The sequence below is a fragment of the Sapajus apella genome, unplaced genomic scaffold (genome assembly GCF_009761245.1).
Source record: "Sapajus apella isolate SASKATOON/1434 unplaced genomic scaffold, GSC_monkey_1.0 scaffold81, whole genome shotgun sequence".
NCBI lineage: Eukaryota > Metazoa > Chordata > Mammalia > Primates > Cebidae > Sapajus > Sapajus apella.
The window spans coordinates 4,126,794-4,148,238 of record NW_022437021.1 but is presented as its reverse complement, the minus strand read 5'-3'; the positions used below and the strand labels follow the sequence as shown (position 1 = coordinate 4,148,238).

The following is a 21,445-nucleotide window of genomic DNA, read 5'->3' as shown; positions in this document are numbered from 1 at the left end:
TTTGTTCCATGTCTTGACTATTGTGAATAACAGCATATTTGTTTTGAGACATGTGGTTCAGTAAACAGAAGATGCATCTTGAATCAAGCATCCTTAGGCTCAGTTCCTAGCTCTGCCATTTATTTGTCATGCAATCTTGGAAAAATTATAGTATCTCTGAGCTTGAGTCCCTCATCTGTAAAAATTCTATAAGCAGTGTATACAGCAGTATATGTCAGACACCTAGGGATTTCACATAGTACCCACTCAATCAATTATGGTTATCATTGAAGGCAAAAATGCAATTCTTCCCTGGTTGCCTTTTGTTAGGATATTTGAAACAATTCTATGTGTTTTAAGAGTGAAAAGTGAGGAGTGAACACCTTTCAGGTTGTTTCCCTGGGGCGGGTTGCCTCTGACTGTTGCTTTGCTGATTATGGCCAAAACTATCACTGTCTTAGCACTTACCCTGGGGATGAGCCCATATGTTGCCAACAGGGGAGCTGAAATGTTTGCCTATCTGCTTTGAGTGGTACCATTTTCTTCCTGGCATCTAACCCTGCTGAAGAAGATATTAAAATTTTCTTATATTTATGCTTTCTCTTTTTGTATTTTTTTTCCTTTTTAGTAGAGATGGGGTTTTACCAAGTTGCCCAGGCTGGTCTCAAACTCCTGACCTCAAGTGATCCTTCCACCTCAGCCTCCCAAAGTTCTGGAATTACAGGTGTGAGCCACTGTGCCCGGCTTATGCTTTCTCTTTTTAATCTTCATAGCCTGCATCCTGGTCACTGATCACTACTCACCTTGTTTCAGTTCATTCTAAAGAAATGACCAGGACGATCTACTGAAGCTCGGAGTTCAGGATTTAATTACCATTTTCAAGAACTTTAGAAGACATACTAACCTACTCAGATCGTGGATCCATTCATAACAGTATTTTACTTCTGCACCAAGGAACATTTTCTGAGGAGTCTCAAAAGGTTATGAAAATACCCATTACCTTTAGTAACTTCCTAGTAAGCTATTACCTATATATCTAGAATCGCTTTCTTTTTTCAGGATTGGCTCCTTGAGACAGACAGTGACATACTGTAGGGTAGAAAAAGCACCAAAGAACAAAAGGATATAGATCCCTGCCCCCCAGCCCCACCCAATTTATCTCAAACTTTCTGCAGATAATGGGAAGCAGTCACCCAAGGCATATAAGCTAGAGGTGCTTGAGCTAGAGGTGATAATTGGGGTCATGCATTTTTTTCAATAAAGAAGAAGTAAAGACAAAAATGCTCTGGTCTGGTGACTTCTGATTTCCTCAGGAAATAGAGCTTTAGAGGGAAAAAGTAAACAGATGTATAGACACACATAGAAATGAAATGATAAAGGTCTGCCTACAAGGAAGGCTAATAGTAACTATAACAATAGGCACCATTGACTTAGAACCTTCTGTTCCTAATTTTCATTCCCTTTTAAAGTCCTCATTTGTGCTCATCAGAAAAAGACTATTTAGCACCTATTTAGGTGCCGAAATTCTGTAGCTTCTCATTTATTTTCCGTAAAGTTAAACTATTCAGTTCATCAATCCCAAATATTTATTCATTGACTACTGCAAGAAAGGAAATGAGCCAGGTTTTGTAGCACAAATAAAGTAACGTATGACTGCAGTGGATATTTGTAGGATTTGTGTGTGTGTGTGTGTGATCAATATTCAAGCTCCTTTTCTCTTGTGGACATGCCCCAATGTGTGGTTCTGGTGAAATGGAAGCAGAATGGGGCAGACGTCCCTTTTGTCTTACCCCTCTTGTATCTAGGGTGTGAATATATGATGTAAGCTGAGGTCATGTCTCCCCTTGGTAATTTTATCCTGAAAACAGTGACCCAAAGACACAGGATTGTTTAGAAATTATTTGTGGTGGCAAAGAGAGTCTAGCAGCAGTGATGTCCCCTGGGGCAGGGATGATGCAACCAGCAGCAGTATTTTAACCAGATTGTTCCTATGGCTTCACTTTGACTATGACTCTTGTTTTGGAGTGTCTGATTCTCACCTGCTTTCTGAATCTGCTTCTCCAGCTTCCCTTTGATATTTTGCCTCAGTTACCTAGAGCAGATTTCCATTATTTGTCAGCCAAGAGGTCTGACTGATGAAATACCAATACAGCTCCTTTCTACACATGCTGTGTCTGGGATTCAGCCTATTTCCATCTTGTGACTCCACCATTTCAGCATGGCTTCGAGGGTTGCTGCGGCAGAGAAAGGGAGTGTGTGAGAACTTGTAATCTCTCTTAAACACTTTGGCCCAGAAGCACACAAAGCACTTTTTCTCATGAGTGTTACCCGAACCAGTCACATGACCTCACCTGACTGCAAGGAGTCAGGAACTAGACATCTGTGTATCTAGGAGGAAGAGGATGCTCACGTATGTGTGGGCACTAGAAGTCTGTGTCATAGAGCGTGTAGATGAAGTGATAAGAGTTCACTAAAAGCAGAAAGTGACAGAGGTTTAGAAGGTCAGAGAAAGTGTCTCAGAAGCAGCTTGAGTGCTTCCTCAGGTTGCTCTGCACCAACATCTCCTGAACCATTACTCTTAGCCGAAGAGCCAGGTTGTACCGGCACCCACTGCTACCCAATTGCTGGGTGGGCTGGGCTATGTAGCTTCTTCTGCCACTTTTTAATTTGAGTGAAATGTTGCACAGCGATGTGTGGAATCTCTTTCTAAGTAAATATCAAAGGGGCTGAATGCAACTACCTGGAAGGGCTAGGAAACAGACTGCCTGTGGACCAAACTTGACTAATGGAAAACAGGAGTCAGGATGGAATTAGGCAGATACAATCCCTTTTTCTTCCCCTTCTTTGAGGCAGTTTCTCTGTAAGGTCAGTCAGTAGACCTGTTGTGTCTCTTCATGGCTCATTGTAAATCAGTGGCCAGCATGGAAACATTAATATTTCTCCTTGTATGTTTTCCCATCTTTTCCTGTTTTATTTTCTTTCTGCCTCACTCTTGTTGACCTAGGATTGTATTACCAAATAAACCATCAACACTTAGTACCTGGCCTCAGGCTCTGCTTTCTAGGAAACCCAGACTAAAAGGAGGCTTCATGCAAAACAAATTAATATTGTACACACTTATTTGAGCTTTAAAAATACTAATTATATGCAAGACTTACATTAAGAAAATTTGAAGAATAGAAGTTTAGTCTGTTATAAATTAAGAGACAATGGTGTGCTTTCAGAAAGCATTCCTTTCCGTATTTACTAGTCTTTCACTGTCATTTCGGGAGAGGATGAAGAGTTTTAGGAACGTTGAGATCATAATAAAAGCTTACAACTTGCAAGTTCTGTGAAACTAAACTATATTGTTGCAAAGGTAAATCTAGTCATCATACAAGGATAGAAGGTAGCACAGAACAGTGTGGCTCTCAAAATAACAAATAGAATTTGTAATGCAGAGTATTTAGTATTCACATACAAAGCAAATAACTTAAGATATAGATAGGTACAGGTAGGCAGATGATTTTGAACCACAAATCAGTTAGCCAAATTCAAAACAGTTGAATTGTTTGAGGACAGACTTGAGTTTTACTGAGCTATACATATTTGATAAATGTCATATTATTCTATGAGGTTCTGAATGGGAGGCACCTAGAAAAAAATAACTTCTAGTGGAAACATGTCAGCCTTATTCAGAATCCGGAAAGATATCAAGAGAATATCATACTATAGGTATTTACTATCTAAAAGTTCTAATCAAGGAGGTTAGAAATCCATTATATTATACCTGAATCTCTCCCACAATATCTTCACCTCTAGTCCTGCATTTGCTTGCAGAATGCTAATCATGGGGAATTTGCTTTCTCAATTGAAAAATGGTTTCTGGGGTCATTGTGTGAGTGTGTGTATGTCTTAAAAGTAAAATTTGCTATCCTTTAACTTTAGCTGATCCTAGATCCTTAAACCAAACAAAAATGGTCTAAAATCTAACTGCTCTTCTATATGACAGTACTTAAAACACTTGAAGAGAGTTTTCATATTTCCTCAGGGTCTCCTGTGCTCCAGGCTAAATATCTATCACTTCATCAATCACTCTTCCGGTGATTTTGCATTTTTGTTTTGGCATGACCCATGTTGACTTTCTAAGTGAAAGAGAATCAGTCACTTTCTCTGATTGAGACATTATATTCTTCAAAAGAATGCCCAGAATTGAACACAAAATTTTAGGTATTGTGAGACCTGTGTAGAATAGATAGGATTGTCAGTTTCTTTATTAAAAATTCCATACTTCCATTAATGCAATCTAAAATTACACGACTTTTTTTTAGTGGCCACTGTTGACTGCAATAAAACATAGCCAGCTGCTAAACTATTAGTTTTTTTCCCTTCTGTTTCTTCCCAGCCATGTGTCTTTCATTTGGTCCTTGTATTAATTTGTTTTGAACCCCAAATTAGTGCTTTACATGAATTGTTATTAAAGTTCATTTTATTTGATTCAGGCTATCATTAATGCCTGCGGAGATTCTTTTTTGATCCAGATCTGCTAACTAATATATTTACTATCTTCTCAGATTTTGAACACAGGCCTTCAATGATAAGCAACTTGACAAGACAGAACAAAGGATGACACTGTGCATATCAGTAGATAGTGCAGGTTGACCTCAACTTGATATTTAATCTGTATTGATTGGGTACCATCATCAGTCATTTAAAATGTGTAGCTGTACCAAGCTTAAGAGACTTTGTCAGGACATTTGTTGAAATACATTTCTACTTTTTCTACCACTTTTCTCTTCTATTGTCTAGTGACACTCAAGAAAGAGAAAGCAGCTCTTGGCATCCTGCTTTATTCCAGGCACAGCTTGGTGTTACCAGCTGGCCTGGTGTTTACAACTAGGTCTTAGTTTTCTGTTGTTGGATATAATCAATTTCACAGAACATGCCCCATCAAATCAGACCCACTCTGTGACCCTGATGGATCAAGATAATGACTCTATAATCATGTTTGAACACAGACAAAACATTAATGTTGTCCAAGTCTGATATGGTTTTGTTGTGTCCCCATCCAAATCTCATCTTGAATTGCAGCTCCCATAATTCCCACATGTTGTGGGAGGGACCTGGTGGTAGATAATTGAATCATGGGGGTGGTTTCCCTCATACTGTTCTGTGGTCTCACGAGGTCTGATGGTTTTATGAGGGGAAACCCCTTTTGCTTGACGCTCATTCTCTCTCCTGTCTGCTGCCATGTAAGATGTGCCTTTCACCTTCCATCATGATTATGAGACCTCCCCAGCCATGTGGAACTGTGAGTCAATTAAACCTCTTTTCCTTTATGAATTACCCAGTCTCAGGTATGTCTATATTAGCAGTGTTAGAACAGAAATACAAAGTCACAAGTTATCAAACCTTTCTCTTTCTTGCCTAATGTAATGGACTGTTACTTCTTTGGCAATTACAGCTTTATCTTTGCCCTACTCTGCTCTTCCTATAGGTAAGATTTATTGAGATACCTAATCATAGAATTGTCTCCACTTTCTGACAGAACCCACCTAAAATGAACTTCCACTTTTGTAGAGCCTCCCCAAAGGCCTCAAGCCCACATTTTATAATAGGTTATTTCTAACACCATCTTGCTGGGTGCCTCATGGATTCCCCATAATGAATGTTATCCCATGTGGCAATGTGTAATAAATCTAACTTAATCAGCTAGAGTTGTGTTTTTGGTAGTCTTCAGCTGGAGATGTTGACAACCTATCAGAAAGGAAGGAAATAGTGTCCTACACAAATGCATACACATACTCTCTATCTGAACAGATTTATTATTTTCATTTTGGCTCTGGAGGTTAGATAGGAGTTCACAGTCACAGAAACCTATTAGCGTTTTCTGCAGTTAGGATCCAGAGTGGCCCCTGGCTTTCCTAAAGAAGGAGTTGGCCTTGTCTCCCTCTGCATGAACTCAGCTCTGTTCATGCTGATTTGAGCACTGTGAGTGGAACCCAGGGCAGAGCATATACTATCCTGGTCCTGTGTCCTCGGCAGAAGTCTTCTGCTTGTGTTGTCACCAAATCCAATGACGCTTAAAGTGGCATAAGGAAACTATTGGCTTGTGGTGACTGTGGTGTCTGGCTCTGGGAGAGCAATTCTTCTCTTGAGTTATGGGCAAGCCTGGCTCATGGGCTGAGGCCAGGGGTGGGCTAGAGATAAAAGCTTTTCTCTTCTCTGCAATACCCAGCTAGAACCAGACTCACTGAACCAGACCTAGCATTACAAATATTGTATTCATGTGTAACTTGTATTCATTTAGTTTCAGGGAACGTCAGTGTTTTCTTGGCACTGGATTCTATTTGCACTTAAAGCCTGTGATTTTTTTTTTTTGCTACCAGTTTACATATTAACTGTTGCCCTTTAAAACAGACTTTATCTTTGCATTTAATTTAATAAATATTTATTCAGCAACTATCGTAGAGCTGTGAGAATACAAAGATGAATGAAATATAACTGATTTAAAGCAGTAGATAATCTAGAAAAGGGGATCAGACACATACATGAATAGCTGGGTGTTACCCTTTCAGCCAACAAATATTTATTAAGCAACTACTTGTTCAAAGGAGTTCAAAGGATAATAATCTGTGTATTGAGCACCTTCTTGACATTAATACTGAACCAAGAACTCTTCTCTGGATGGCTCCCTTAATTCTCAGAACAGTGCTTTGAGATTGATGTTATCACTCCATTTTGCAGAGGAGATAGCTGTGGCTGTGGTATAACTTGCTGAGATCCTGGGACTAGTTACGTGTGAAAGCCTGGATTCAAACCCAGACACGGTGACTTTGGATCTGTGCCCTTAACAAACACTTATCATTTGTGTTTTGTTATTCTTTGGGTTCACAGTTGTTTGAGATGTTGTTGATCGCTGAGAGCCTCTGCTTCGGGAAAGCTTAGAAAAATTGTGATGCAAGTGGACGTTTTAGAAAGTGTTTGAATGATTTTCCTGTAGTTACTTCACCTAGGAGCACATGCAAACACATAGGCACCAAAGCAGACTCTGGCGTCTGCGGCTATGACTGTACTCCCGTTGTTCTATGTATTCTGTACAGTCTTGGGAGGTTATTTTTAATGCAACATGCCAGAGTGGCATGTTGAAAGATCCATAGTAACCAGCTAACAGTAACAGCAGGGCCTGCCAAGTAAAAGTTCCGTAAATCAGTCATAAACGCAGTTACAAAATTGAGGCCAGTATCATGTGCATGAGGGAGTGTCTCTGGAGAAGGCACAATTCATGCACAGTTTCATGGGATCTCCATGAAATTCCATGGGAGTAGAGAGCTCTGTGGCAAAAACAAAACAAACAAACAAAAAAAAACAAACAAAAAAATTGAGATGGAGAGTGAAAGAGGCTTTCTAATAGGAAATTTTCTCCTATGCCATCAGATAACACAGAAAAGCTAAGGAAAAACACACAGTGTGATGAATGCTTTAGATACCAAGTGTCCTCTTGTCTCATGTTTTTAATATTTTTGGAATCATTTCTTTTCCACGACCACAGCCCATGTTCAGGACTTAATGACTTGGTATTCTGCAAAGCCTCATTGCTTTGATGTATCCTCCCTCAAATCCAGCAAACGCCAAACAGTAATAATTATCCCAAGCAGAATTTTGAATATCTTACTTATCTTTTGAGTGAGAATTTTACAAGGCACTCCCAAGCACTACCAACCCCCACCAAAAATCCGTAATTTGAAACACTAGAGGCTTTCTCCTGTGATAGACTTACAGAAAACTCTTTGAGGGAGCAAGATGCTTTATGTGGGATTTGAGAATTGTCAGGCTTTGGGATAAGGACTTTCTTGTCAGGCTATGGGGACATCGCCAATGAGTACTAACAAATAATATGTTGCTTTTAAAAAGTTGGAGAAATCACCCTCCCTGATTTAGCTCCCTGCTGTTACAGGAGATCTGGTCATAGGGGGCAGACCATTCATGACCGACAGTATATTATAGAAGTATAAAATACACCACAGGCAGGGAATTGGAGCATTGACAAAGCTCAATAAAAGAGTTAATCTGTGCCTGCTGGAGTGGACTATGTTGCCCCTTCCCTTTGATGCCCCTTTTGACTTTACAAATAGCTGGCTCTCTCTTTGCTTACCTATTTGTTTACAAATCACTATCCTCTTTGCAGAGGTGTGTTAGGTAGGGGAAGAAAAGGATTGGAGAAACCCAAAGGAAAAGCTTGGAGCAATGCCACCACCTGCACAGCAATTTTAATTTAGATAAAACTCTTCTGCCTATATAACCGAGGTTATGACCTGGGAAGATATGGTTTAGCTTACAACTTTACAGAAACATCGGTACTGGTAAAATGAGGTGTGGCTGTGAAACCCAAAGGACTAGAGATAAGTTTAAGTGGAAAGGTCTTTCCAATATGCTTGAGGAGGCCGCCTACCTTGACTGGGAATTCCCCACTTCAGGTGTTCTCCCAGAATGAGATTCTTGTTGAACAGAAGGGAGTCATGAGGCTGATTTTACTCTATTGACTACAAATGTTTTTTATTTCAGGAATTTTAATATTTTACACACTTTTGTTTCTTTTTATTGTGGTGACATATACATAATGCAAAATTAATCATTTTAGCTATCTTTAAGTGGTGCAACTCAGTGGCATTAACTATATTCATGATGTTGAGGCTGGGTGCAGTGACTCACACCTGTAATCCCAGCGCTTTGGGAGGCCGAGGTGGGCAGATCACGAGGTCAAGAGATCAAGACTATCCTGACCAACATAATGAAACTCCGTCTCTACCAAAAATATAAAAAATTAGCTGGGCGTGGTGGCGTGCACCTGTAGTATCAGCTTCTCGGGAGGCTGAGACAGGAGAATCACTTGAACTTGGGAGGCGGAGGTTGGAGTGAGCCGAGATCGCGCCACTGCACTCCAGCCTGGCGACAGTGAGACTCCATCTCAAAATATACATATATATATGTGCATATATATATTTATATATATATATATGCACGTGTATATATACATATGTATATATATTCACGATGTTGAACAACCATCAGCACTAGCCATTTCCAGAACTTTTTCATCATGCCAAATAGAAACTCTGCACCCCTTAAACATTAATTGCCTATTTCTCCTTTCCCCAGCCCCTGGTGACTTCTATTCTACTTTCTGTCTCTATGAACTTGCCTATTCTAGGTATTGCATATAAATGGAATCATAGAATATTTTCCCTTTTGCATCTGGCTTCTTTTGCTCAGCATGTCTTCAAAGTTCATCCATATTGTAGCTTGTATCAGAATTTCATTTCTTTTTAAGGCTGAATAATATTCCATTGTATGTAATATACCCATATTTTTTATCCATTACTGGCATTTTGGGTCGTTTTCACCTTTTGACTATCATGTATAATGCTGCTATGAACACTGGTGTACACACATCTGAGTCCCTGCTTCCCTTTACTTTGGATATATACCCAGCAGCAGAATTGCTAGGCCATTTGATAATTCTATGTTTAACTTTTTGAGAAACTTTGGAGACTTTTAAAGAGAGTATAAATCAAAGAGGCAAATTCATTTCAGAGTCGGAGCTGAAACTCAAATGAGGAGTATTAATAAGATTTAGTATTTTTTTTTTTAAAGTTAGTACTCACTTAAAAAAAAAAGTGACTGTTGACCCTGATATGAACAGTTTGAGTGCAGCAGTGGAGACAGAAACCAGGCATATTTAAGATGGGGGAATCCTGAGCATACTTAAGTGTTGTGGGAGATATGAAAGTGGGGAGACAGTCAGCAGAGTGAGATCTCCAAGAAGGCAGGAGGAAGAGTTGCCTTGGCTTGCTTTGAGAACCTGCCTTGTAATAATGAGAGGCAAAGACAGCTCCAGGTGCAACCCAGTGTAATCAATTAAAGGTATTTATTGAGTTTGGCATAATGCAGGAAGATAAAGTGAAACACGACTTGGATTCTACCGTAAATGGCACAGTGGAAAGACTTGAAGCCTGCACCAAAAATAGAATAGAAAATGCTAAATGTCACAGGTGAAGGTGAAAAGCAGCTGTTACATCCTCACCAGCGGGACAAGATACTTTCAGCTGTGGTGGAGGACAAATAACGAGGGAAGCCTTCACCGCAGTGCAAGCTATTCTGGAGGGGATTTGAGATCTGGATAGGCATTGACGCCTGGTAAAGTGGGGAAAGGTCATGCTACCCAAACTGTATTCTACCACATACTTAGGTATTATGTGAAAAATGGAGCAATGGTCAAATTAATTTAGAAAGTGCTGTATCTAGGAAAACCATATTGTACAATGTGAGGCATTTTTACAAGCTGAAAGGGACACTGTTAATTATGCTGGGATGACAGGCATACATTGAGACTGTTCTAGGCTGACTGAGTGGTTATCTTGCTTCTATACTGTATTTTACCTTTGGAGATTTAAATGAACATTAGAATTTTAAAAGGTTCTGAGAAGTACTATATCAAGGAAACCCATTTTATGCTGGTTAATCCGGCATTTTCCAAATTTATTTGACCATGGAATCCCCCCCTGCTTTCCCCCCTGAGAAGTACTTATTAGCACCTAATAAATACTCCAAAGGCAGAGAGATGAAAGAGATGTGGGGATCAGGGAGGATTTGGTTTGGCAGAAAGAGAGCAATGGAAGATGAGATGAGAAATGTGGGTTGAGCCATGTCCTAGAGGCTTTTGAGGGCCAGATTTAGAACTTTTACTTGATGGAAGTCTTTTCTTATAGCACCAAATGGTGCTGTGTGCATACAACTCAAAAAGAATTTTGAAGAATCACGACTTTTCAGGAGGATAAAATGCCATATTTTTCCTGGTTTTCCTACTGCTGTTCCTTCTTTAATCTCTGAGATTAGTGGAGACAAAATCCTCCAATTTTGGAGTTTTCTTCCATTTATAAGGTATTAAGGGATGAGTTGTAAAACTCCTATCTGAAGTCATGTCTTCTTCTCTTAATCTGGTTTCATTTGTGAGGTCTAAAGGATAAACGCATAGGAAAATGCCTAGGCTTTGAAAAGAAAAGTCATCTAGATTTCATTCGCTATTGTGACTGCTATACTTTAAATACAGATTTGAATGCAAAGAGTTAGCATGCTTAGAGCAGCCTAGTCATAAGTGAAGATCAATGATTATTATTACATGATTACAGTTATGCTTTTCTTAACTAAAGGTCACATATCTGGCAACCTGGTTAACTGGACAATAGACAGGTAAGAAACAGGAGTAATTAAAAACAAACTTCTTGAGAAGTTATGACACAAACTATATACACTAAAGGCCACAGACAATTCTCAGAAAAACTGATTTATTATTTGTAAAGCCTTACTTATTTGCACACATACTTCCAGTAAATTAACTGAGCTAGATTTTTAGTAAATGATAAATTTAATAGCAAATAAAAAGGGAAGAAAAAATTAACAGTGGTAGGTACATTTAAGTGAAAAGGGAAAGTGTCAACTATAAAAATTCAATCAAAGGACTAAATGGTATAAGGTTCTGAAGGCATTTTAGAGGCAAAAAGTTCCGTCAAATCTCAGTTGTTCTCACTGAGGATGCCATTCAGTTATATCATAGAATCATACTTATTTACGAGGCTTACCTTTGATGCACCAAAGGATATTAAAGCATGTGCCATTACTCAGTTTAAGGTGGCAAGAAAGGTCTGGATGTGGTTCTACACTTTGGAAGGTTGAGGTGGATGGATCACTTGAGGCAAGGGATTCAAGACCAGCATGATCAACCTAGCAAGATCCCACCTCTACAAAAAATAAGAAAATTTGCTGGATGTGGTGGCTTGTGCCTGTAGTTCCTGCTACTTGGGAGGCTGAGGTGAGAGGATTGAGCTCAGGAGGTCAAGGCTGCAGTGAGCTGTGATTGTGCTACTGTACTCCAGCCTAGGCAACAGAATGAGACTCTGTCTCAAAAAAATATATATATATGGCAAGAAAGCATATATGACATTTTGGAAAGAGTTCAATCTAAAATGCTTGTGATTTAAAAAGTTCGGTCACTTGAAAGTTTTGTTATCTGGGACACCCAATATATAAATCTGATATTCTATCCAGGTGTCTCTTCCTTTAGAAAGAAGTTCATTGTCAACTTTTTTCCAACTATATTTCAACATCAATTATTAATCCTTTAGGTTAAAAGAGGATCAATATGGCAACAAAGTGTTTTGGAAATAGCCTCTTGTGATTTGAAGATTAAATAAATCATTAAATTAAATTACTATATAATCAAATGTTTATGGCTGTTTGAAGTTGGCTGTCCAGTGGCACTCTGTAAAGAGACATTGGCTGAATTATGTCATAAAATATGGCAGCTAAACTTTTATCTTATCACCTTAAAAGCCACTTGTGGTTCTTATATGGGGGTGTTGGCTGTTCAGGATAGTGAGCAACAATCCTGTGTGTCAAGAAGCAGCTGTGGCATTGTATCAGCTGCCTTCCAGGAAGAGAGGGCCAACAGTGCAGTCCACACAGAGCTACATTTTTTCTTTATATTTGATTTTGGAATATTTTTGCCCGCTTTAAAGGTACTTGGCAATTTTTGCCTCATCAAAAAGTGGGGGAAAAAAAAACAGACAAAGCTGCCTTTAAGCTAGACACAAGTAGAATTAGGAAATTGTGGGAAAAAAAAACCACTCATGCTCAGTTTGCCACTATTAAGAATAACAAAGCACTGTTCATAACATACGGCTATCATCCTTATTTCTTGGAAAACAAAAACATTTCCACTTCTTATCCTAAATTGAGCTAGACAGCTGAACAGTAAATCATAATTAGAAGAGTACATTTCCTCTCTGATAATATGAACATGCTAAGATTGATCAGTCTCTTATTATATGATTTAATTTGGTTTGCTTTTACCCATTTTTTCTTGATCAGAAATATTGGTAGATTTCTTAGAAAAAATATGTCTCTAATGTATTAGGAAACTCTGGAATTTTTAAACAACTAGCTATAAAAGGTCATGTTGAAAATATGTAGGATAATCTCTTGACTAGTAGTTCAGACAGAGAAAAACAAGCACACAAACCAGCCTATTGTATGGCTCAGGGGCATTATGGCTGCCATTCCATGGGAGAGGTTGCAAGGGACACAAAATTGGTTCAAGCCACACAGTTTGATTTTTTTTTTAAGTAGTAGAATTTTAGGACTTGAGGGAATGCCAGTGTGTGATCCTGGACCAGCAGCATTTGCACCACCTGGGAGCCTGATGGAAATGCAAATTCATGGATCTTACCACCCCAGGACACCTGGATCAGAATTGCTCAGGGTGGAACACAGTAATGTGTGTTGTAGAAACTCTCCCAGGTGATCCTGGTGTGTACTAAAGTTTGAGATCCATCTGCTGACTGACTTTCCTTTCTGACATCCCTGTGGAGCATCATTAACTCTATTGATTGTATGGGGAATATTTATTATCTTCTAAGGCAATCCATTCCATATTTGGATAGCTTTGATTTTTCAGAGATAAATCCGATATTCAGCTGATAGCTGTGTCTCTTTTGTGGCCCTAATTCTACTCATTAGGATTCACACAAACAAGCCCAGTTGCTTTTCCTCTGTAGGGTTGTGAGACAACCCTGAAGAATGAGTAAGAGCAGACACGTTCTGGATTTGAATACTAGCTCTGTCATTAATGCATGTGTGATTCTGTACAAGTTTTCTGACTTTCTGAGTTTCAGTTTCCTCATCCACAAAGGGAGGATAATATCAGCACTTTTCTACAGTGGTGTGGTGAGGATTAATTGAGATAATGTATGTACTTAGCACATGATGGTGACTATTATTCTGGAGGATGCCTCTACACATTTTAAGACAGTTATCATAATCCTTCTGAGTTTGTTTCTATCCAAGGTAGATGTCCCCAGTTCTCTCCACTGTCAATGTTATGATATGCTTTTGGATCCTCTCACCATTCTGATTACTTTTCACCGAATACCCTTCAGTTTCTATATTCATGTCCCTACCAAAGTGTGGCTCCCAAAATAGAAGGAGTTCCATATTCCAGATTTGCATAGTTGAATACCAGTATGGTCTTTTGATTTTAAATAACTATTCTTCTGTCAATGTAGCCAAACATAGCTATTTTGATTATTATGAGTACTGTAGACTCACACTAATCCGGCTTTCACCAAAAACACTGAAGTCTTAAAAGAAGTATTACTTTTTAAGCTGGGTGTGGTGACACACCTATAGTCCCAGCTATTCAGGAGGTGGGAAGATTGCTTGGGTCCAGGAATTTGAGACCTGCCTGGGCAATATGGTGAGGCTGTATCTTTAAAATAAATAAATATATATTTTTTGAGATGGAGTCTCACTCTGCCCAGACTGGAGTGCAGTGGCACAATCTCAGCTCACTGCAACCTCTGCATCCCGGGTTCAAGCAATTCTGCTGCCCCAGCCTCCCAAGTAGTTGGGATTACACGTGCTCACCACCATGCCCACATAACTTCTGTATTTTTATAGAGGTGGTTTTCACCATGTTGGTCAGGCTGGTCTCAAACTCTTGTCCTCAAATGAACCACCCACCTTGGCTCCCAAAGTATTGGGATTACAGGTGTGAGCCATTGCGCCAATAAATATTATTTTAATTACACATATGATATGTATTTAATAAGCAAAAAAGAAAAAGAATGCCACCAATAATCACTACACAGGGATAATTATAGTTGAAATTTTAGGATATACTTTTCCAGACTATAAAAAAAGATATTTAGTAGTGAATGTTTTGGACCAAAGCCAACAGCATGGACTTTGGAGCCTAAGAGAACTATATTCAAATACTAGCTAGTTGTGTAACACTTGAAACTTTGTATAATCTCTCCTAATCCCGTTCCTCACTGGTAAGATGGGAATAGTTAGATTTATCCTTTTGCTAATGTGAGATCAAATGAGATGCTATTTGTGAACCACAAAACAAGATTTCAGTAAGTGGTATTCTTATCATCATCATAACTACATAAATTACATGGATATTTTACCAAAAAAAGAATTATACCTTCTGATTAGATATCAGCTCTTTTTCAATAAAAAGCTTTCCATTTTAATAAATTTATTCTTTTTATTTCAAAATTATGATAGACTTACAAAAATTTGAAAAATTATTCCAAAGAAGTCCTGTGCACCCTTCAATTAGCCTCCCATGCAATGGCAACCTTTTACATAACTATAGTACATTGTCAAAACCAGAAAATTGACATTAGTATTATACCATTAACTATACTATAGATTTTGTTCATATGATCCTTTCCTATTGGGAATGTTTTAGATGCATATTAATGAGTATGTGTGTATGTTATTCCATTACTAACAATGTTATGTTCAACCCTCTGGTAGCTAAATATTATGTGCATCCTTAATTATTTAATGAACAAAAGTCCTATAAGTGTAATTGTTAAGATGAAAGCTCTGCATGGCTTTTTTTTTTTTTTTTTGAGACGAAGTCTCACTCTGTTGTCAAGGCTAGAGTACAGTGGCACGATCTTGGCTCACTGCAACCTCCACTTCCCAGGTTCAGGCAATTCTCCTTCCTCAGCCTCCTGAATAGCTGGGATTACAGGCGTGTGCCACCATACTCAGCTAATTTTTGTATTTTCAGTAGATACTAGGTTTCACCATGTTGGTCAGGCTGGTCTTGAACTCCTGACCTCGTTATCCACCTGCCTCGGCCTCCCAAAGTGTTGGGATTACAAGCGTGAGCCACTGCGCCCGGCCGAAAGCTCTGCATGGCTTTTTGATTTCCAATACACGTGGCCAAATTGTTCCTGAGGGACTTACCAATTCACACTTTCACATGATGTATATGAGAAAGTCTATTTCTTCATACCGTTTTCAGCATTTAGAATTATAATTATTTGTAGTTTATCAGTTTGGTAGATTGAGGGATTATTGTTTTAACTTGATTAATAATGCATATAGTTTTATTTATTATTTATATTTCTTCTTTATATAGTTGTCAGTTCAAGCTAGTTCAAGCCTGAGCCTTTAAAACACACACACACAGACACACACACACACACATACACACACACAGACACACACTCACAACACTGTTCCATGCCTCTCCCATCCCGTACTTGTACATAGTGTTTTTTATATGCGCCAGAGTGCAGAAACTTACATTGTAATCATTTTGTTAAATTCAGCCAAATGTTTCAGCTTTTTGGATCCTGATTCTCTCATCCTGTATTTGCTGTCCTTTCTGGTTTGTTTTTAACTGCAAATCTGATAAATGTGCAAAAAATATCTTTTTATTCTCATCTTTCAAAACAAGGTTAGCAAGACATGGTTCTGCCCAGAGCCTGTGGCCCTCCCTCTGGAGCTGGTCCCTGTCTTGACATTAACCAGTTAATTAGATGGATTTACAGGATTACTTCCTGGTAGGGAGGGCTGTCACCTCCACTATGGATGTTGTTGGAATCCCAAGTGTTCAAATGCTCTTTCAGCCTTAGCGTGTTTATCACTGCAGCTGTGTGTTGAGGTCCTCTGATGCAAACAGGATCACAAAGTTTCGATTTCCCTGTTGTCTGTAGACTTCTAAGAGCTTGGTAATAATATCTCATTTGTCCTTTTAAGTCTCTCCTCATCCCTCCCCCAGTTTCTTTCCATAGCAGTCATTCAATAAAAGTATATAAAATTGAGTATAAATTTTCCTGGTTCTTTTGTACTTAGGGACAAATGATTCACCTCGTCTCCCTTCCCCACAGTTAGGCCTTTCAATCCTATATCCAAGTAGCAATATATGCACAATAAAATCTCAATTAAATAGACTCCAATTACCCAGAAATCTAAATTAATTAGATAATATTATGCACTCCATTGTTGAAAAGGGAGAGAGATTGCACAAAAATGCTTATACCCTATAGCTTTAAAAGAGCACTTTCTTATGTTTTCTGGACTTGTGGAGCTACAATAAGAATTTATTATTAAAGGATGAACTTGAAGCACTTAGAGTTTCTAGGTCATAACAACTAAATTATCTTCTTTAATGAGAAAAGCAGATCACACTTAGAAAATATTTTCAAGGAGAAGTGAAGCTTATACATAAATTTCTGGTTATTCAAAAACACATCAGTCTCAAACATTCTAGTTAATTGAGATTTATTATGCCCTCTTTTCACTTAAGTCTAGCTCATCGTTTCAGACCATGAGCATTTTATCATTAGTTATTTTTCCAAGCCTAAACTCTGCATTTCCTACCTAAACACAATAAACCTATCTCACTGAATCCTCTCCACAAAAAAATATACAGAACCTTTTTAGAAGAAAAGAATTTACTTGGACTTCTAATGGGGAGGTCAATTATTTTAAATACCATACTTCTACAGTATGTACAGTGAAACTGGATTCAGACTCATGATACTTATATCTCCTATTAAAATAACAAAACAAGCGCAAATTTAGGAATCGAATACAAATAAAAGGACAAAACAATGTAATTTGGATGAACCATATATGATCGATGTGATGGATGGTTTTGTTTGAACTTTGGGCTCAATATAAGAAAAAAGGCTTATGCTGTCTTGATTCTTTTGATTTTGAGCACTATGAGCCATTGTTTGAATAATCATTATGAGCAGTATCATTAATTTTTCTCTTAAGGAATTATCTTGTTTTTAACATTGGCCTTTGTTTTGATGGAGCAGTCATTTGAATAAGGCATCCCAAAAACAATAATAAAAAGTAGTTAAAAGTTGTTTTTATAACAAACTTCACAACAACTATACTATCACCCACAATGTTAACGAGCTGGGACAATTTGGTCTGTACAAACCAGGACCCGCAATACATCCACTACCAAGGCTCCTGACTGCTGTTGTGAATAATTTGAGTTTAGTTTCCTTTTATTGCCATGAACGCTGTGGTGGCTGGGTTTTCCCATCACTTTTCTCTACTTAAATGACTCTCAACCTCTTATTTCTGTAGCTTGCCCCAAGGCCCTTTGGCTTTTCCCATGGTGAGAAGAAGATAGTAAACACGAATAAAGCATGGGCACTAATGTTATCTGTTGGTGGTCATCAAGATAATCTCAACAAACTTCTATACTACTTTTTTCTACTTTTGTTGAAAATTCCAAATTGAAACATTCTAAGATAACTTCACAGGGGTTGACATTTTGAGACACTTTTTAAACAGCTTTATTACAATATAGTTCACATACCACACAATTCACCCATTTAAAGTGTACAGTTCAATGGTTTTATTAGATTGGTGCAAAAGTAATTGCAGTTTTGCCATTACAATTTCAATGGCAATTACTTTTGCACCAACCTAATAGTATATTAACAGAGTTGTGCAACCACCACCAGTTGATTTTAAAACATTTTATTCACTTCAAAAAGAAACCCTGTACCTATTCTATCACCCTATTCTATCATCTATCACCCCCCTATTCTTTTATCCTCTATCACCCCATTTCCCCAGTCTTTTTTTGTTTTCTGTCTCTGAGGCTGGAGCACAGTGCTGTGATCATAGCTCACTACAGCCTCTACTTCCTGGGTTTCCCTCCTGCCTCAGCCTCCTAAGTAGTTGGGACTATAGGTGTGTGGTACCATGCCTGGTTCTTCTCCCTTAGTTATTAAACCATCACTAATTTACTTTCTGCCTCTTCAGATTTCTCGCTTCTGGCCTTTCATATGAATAAAACCATATAGCATGTGGTTTTCTGCAACTAGCTTATTTTACTTAACAAAATGTCTTCAAGATTCATCCACCCTGCAGCATGTATCAGTATTTCATTTCTTTTTATAACTAAATCTTCCATTGTATAGACATACTGCATTTTGTTCATCTATTTGTCAGTTGATGGATGTTTACATTGTTTCCACCTTTGGACTATGATAAAACATTCATGTAAAAGTTTGTGTTAATATATGTTTTCATTTCTCTCAAGTATATAGCTAGAAGTGAAATTGCTGGATCAAATAATAACTCTATGTTTAATTCTTTGAGGAAAAACAAGAGTGATTTTCAAAGTGCTGCACCATTTTACATTACCACCAGCAAACCATCATAGCACACTCCTTTTACTATTTTTTTCCTTAAATAAAAGGGTCATTGTAGGGACCCCAGCAAAATGTGGGCAAACCAAACCTAGCTTCCTTTGTAATATTTGAAGACATGAGATCAAATAGGTAGACTGGAGCAGCAATTAGTCCCTTTCAAGAAGACATGTGTGCTATACTTTGCCACAGTCATCGCTACTTCTAGTTTTTCCCCAACCCTGAGCCCCTGTGCCAGTAGCATTTATCATCACACCAGTCTCTTGTTTTACTTATGCTCAGTCCCACACATTAATTTTCATACCTTCTTGGCCACTATAGTCATTTCAGTTTGTGAGTCATATATAAAATCAATTTTTATTTTTCTCTTCTGAAGCTAAACTTTTATGGATATTTCTTGTAAGTTTTCTGAGACAAGCTAAAAAGCAGCATTAATTATCCCAAATACTGAACAGCTGAGTTCAGGCCAACTCTCAGATGTAACTCATGTATGCCACCTTTCTTGGCCTGACTAGTTTTGTGCATTCATTGAGAAAGGGGGTCTGCCAGGCGTTGTTTTCTCTCTGATTGTAGGCCAACAGATGCTGTGAAATCATGCCAACACGTGCCAAGCTGTCACCTCTGCATCCTTATTTATCAGAGAGTCCATTGTACAAGTCTTCTGCCTGCTATTACATCATGTTTACTTGCTCAGATAGATAAAGGTCCAGATCCAGATGAACAAATTCTTTGGAAAGTGCTATTTTTACCCAATTCGCTCAACCACATATGAGTGACAAATATTTCCATAGGATTAATGAATAGGTGTTTCAGTCTCCTTCACCCTTATTAAATACTAGCTTTTTCTTTCATGCTTGGAACACTGTTGAATTTGTGGATGAGAAACATTTTCCATATGTAGTGAATCCAAGGACTTTTTAACCTATTAGATTTTGTTGAATATATTGGTGATTCTTTTAAATAATAGTTTTCAATCTAACCGAAAATCAAATAACTTGAGAATCTGGTATGCCTTCATTTGGAATATTCTCATATTTTAAAAGTAATGTACACATAGCTTATTTTCTTGATAAGATTGAGAATTGACCAAGGGAATCATGTAGTTTAGCCATCTGTAGTTTTATCATTAGCCAAAAAATTTCTTGAGCTTCATAGAAACCACATAGAAACCAAATGACTTGGTTTTATTTCCATTTCTCTAGGCAATAAACCAATTTTTCAGTCTCCATGGACACCCACTTGAGCAACAGTATTTAGATCTGTAAAAACTGCTATCTGACTTAGAGTCTGATGGTGGCCTGCCCAACAGCATTGGATGACAATTCAGGCTTGACCCTCTAAGGTACCGAATGGGTGAGAGATTGCGCGTGAACATCTGGAATAGTGCCAAGCTACTGTTTCAGGTTCTTAATTTGTGGAAGTTCACAAATAATTATGGACCTTGTCTTGAAAGCTGGGCAGTTAGAAAGTCCAAAATAAGGCAGTGGAAATAGAAAAAAAAAAAATTAAAGGTCTGGTTGAAATAGATTTATTTTCCACTTGGTTAAGCAAGAGCCCTCACATACTGATGGGTATGTTAGCTCAGTTAAGAAAGAATACATATTTGGAAATCCTTGTGGAAAGCCCAAAATAATACTTGAAGTAAGAGAAGTCATAGGCTTATGTGTTAGTACATATGAAAGACAGCTTTGAATCTAAGCAGTAACTGCAAAGTCTGCCCTTTCAATCGTAGCAGCAATATAAGAAAAGATCGAACTAAATTGCTCTGTGTCATATATTGTTCCTCTAGGGCCGGTTTCATCTAGCCTAAAATGGTGATTACTTAAAACGATTAATCCGGTTTCGAGGTTTTGAATATGTGGTTCTTTGTTCTTGCTTGCATTGTGTAAAACTCCCTATTTCCCAGTTACTCTAAAATTAACTAATTGAAAACTAGGTCTTGCAGATCATTAAACAGCATTGGAAATGTTGAAAAAGAAAGGCATATGAAAATGACACCTTAATTGGCATTAGGAGACATAGCACAACTCTGTGATAAATATGCTAGACCATTGCAGGTATGTCATTTCTGTTTTTGGGGGGTTTGCCTCCTTGTCTGTAAAGGGCGAGGGGTGGTTGCTAATATTCCTTCTAGTGCTAATATTCTAATCATTAATGAAAAGCCAGTTTTCATTTTGCATACCACAAAGGTTATGACATGGTCTTGAGAAATCTAGCTTTCTACAGGAAGAAAACATTCAAGTTCATGATCTCAGGGAATTGGATGAAAGAATCAATCTTGTGCTTTTTGAACAAGCTCTAATCATTCCTATTTCTCCTTGTACCATGGAACATTTCCATGAATGTCACAGAAAATGAATTCCTGAGGAGTAAGAATAGGTGCATTTTCTCAGAGACTTTTATATTTGATTTGCTCCTAGAAATTTGACATAAAATAA

The 21,445-nt window shown here is 38.1% G+C and overlaps 1 long non-coding RNA gene across 1 annotated transcript in view; it reads left to right on the top strand.

Annotated features, from left to right (window-relative positions):
- Positions 1 to 2,992: 2,992 nt before the first annotated feature.
- LOC116533288 overlaps positions 2,993 to 21,445 on the top strand; it is a 30,550-nt gene continuing 12,097 nt past the window's right edge. Inside the window, exons 1-2 of the long non-coding RNA XR_004261190.1 lie at positions 2,993 to 4,061; positions 7,919 to 7,923. This is a non-coding gene — a long non-coding RNA (uncharacterized LOC116533288). The remainder of the gene's footprint in view (positions 4,062 to 7,918; positions 7,924 to 21,445) is intronic.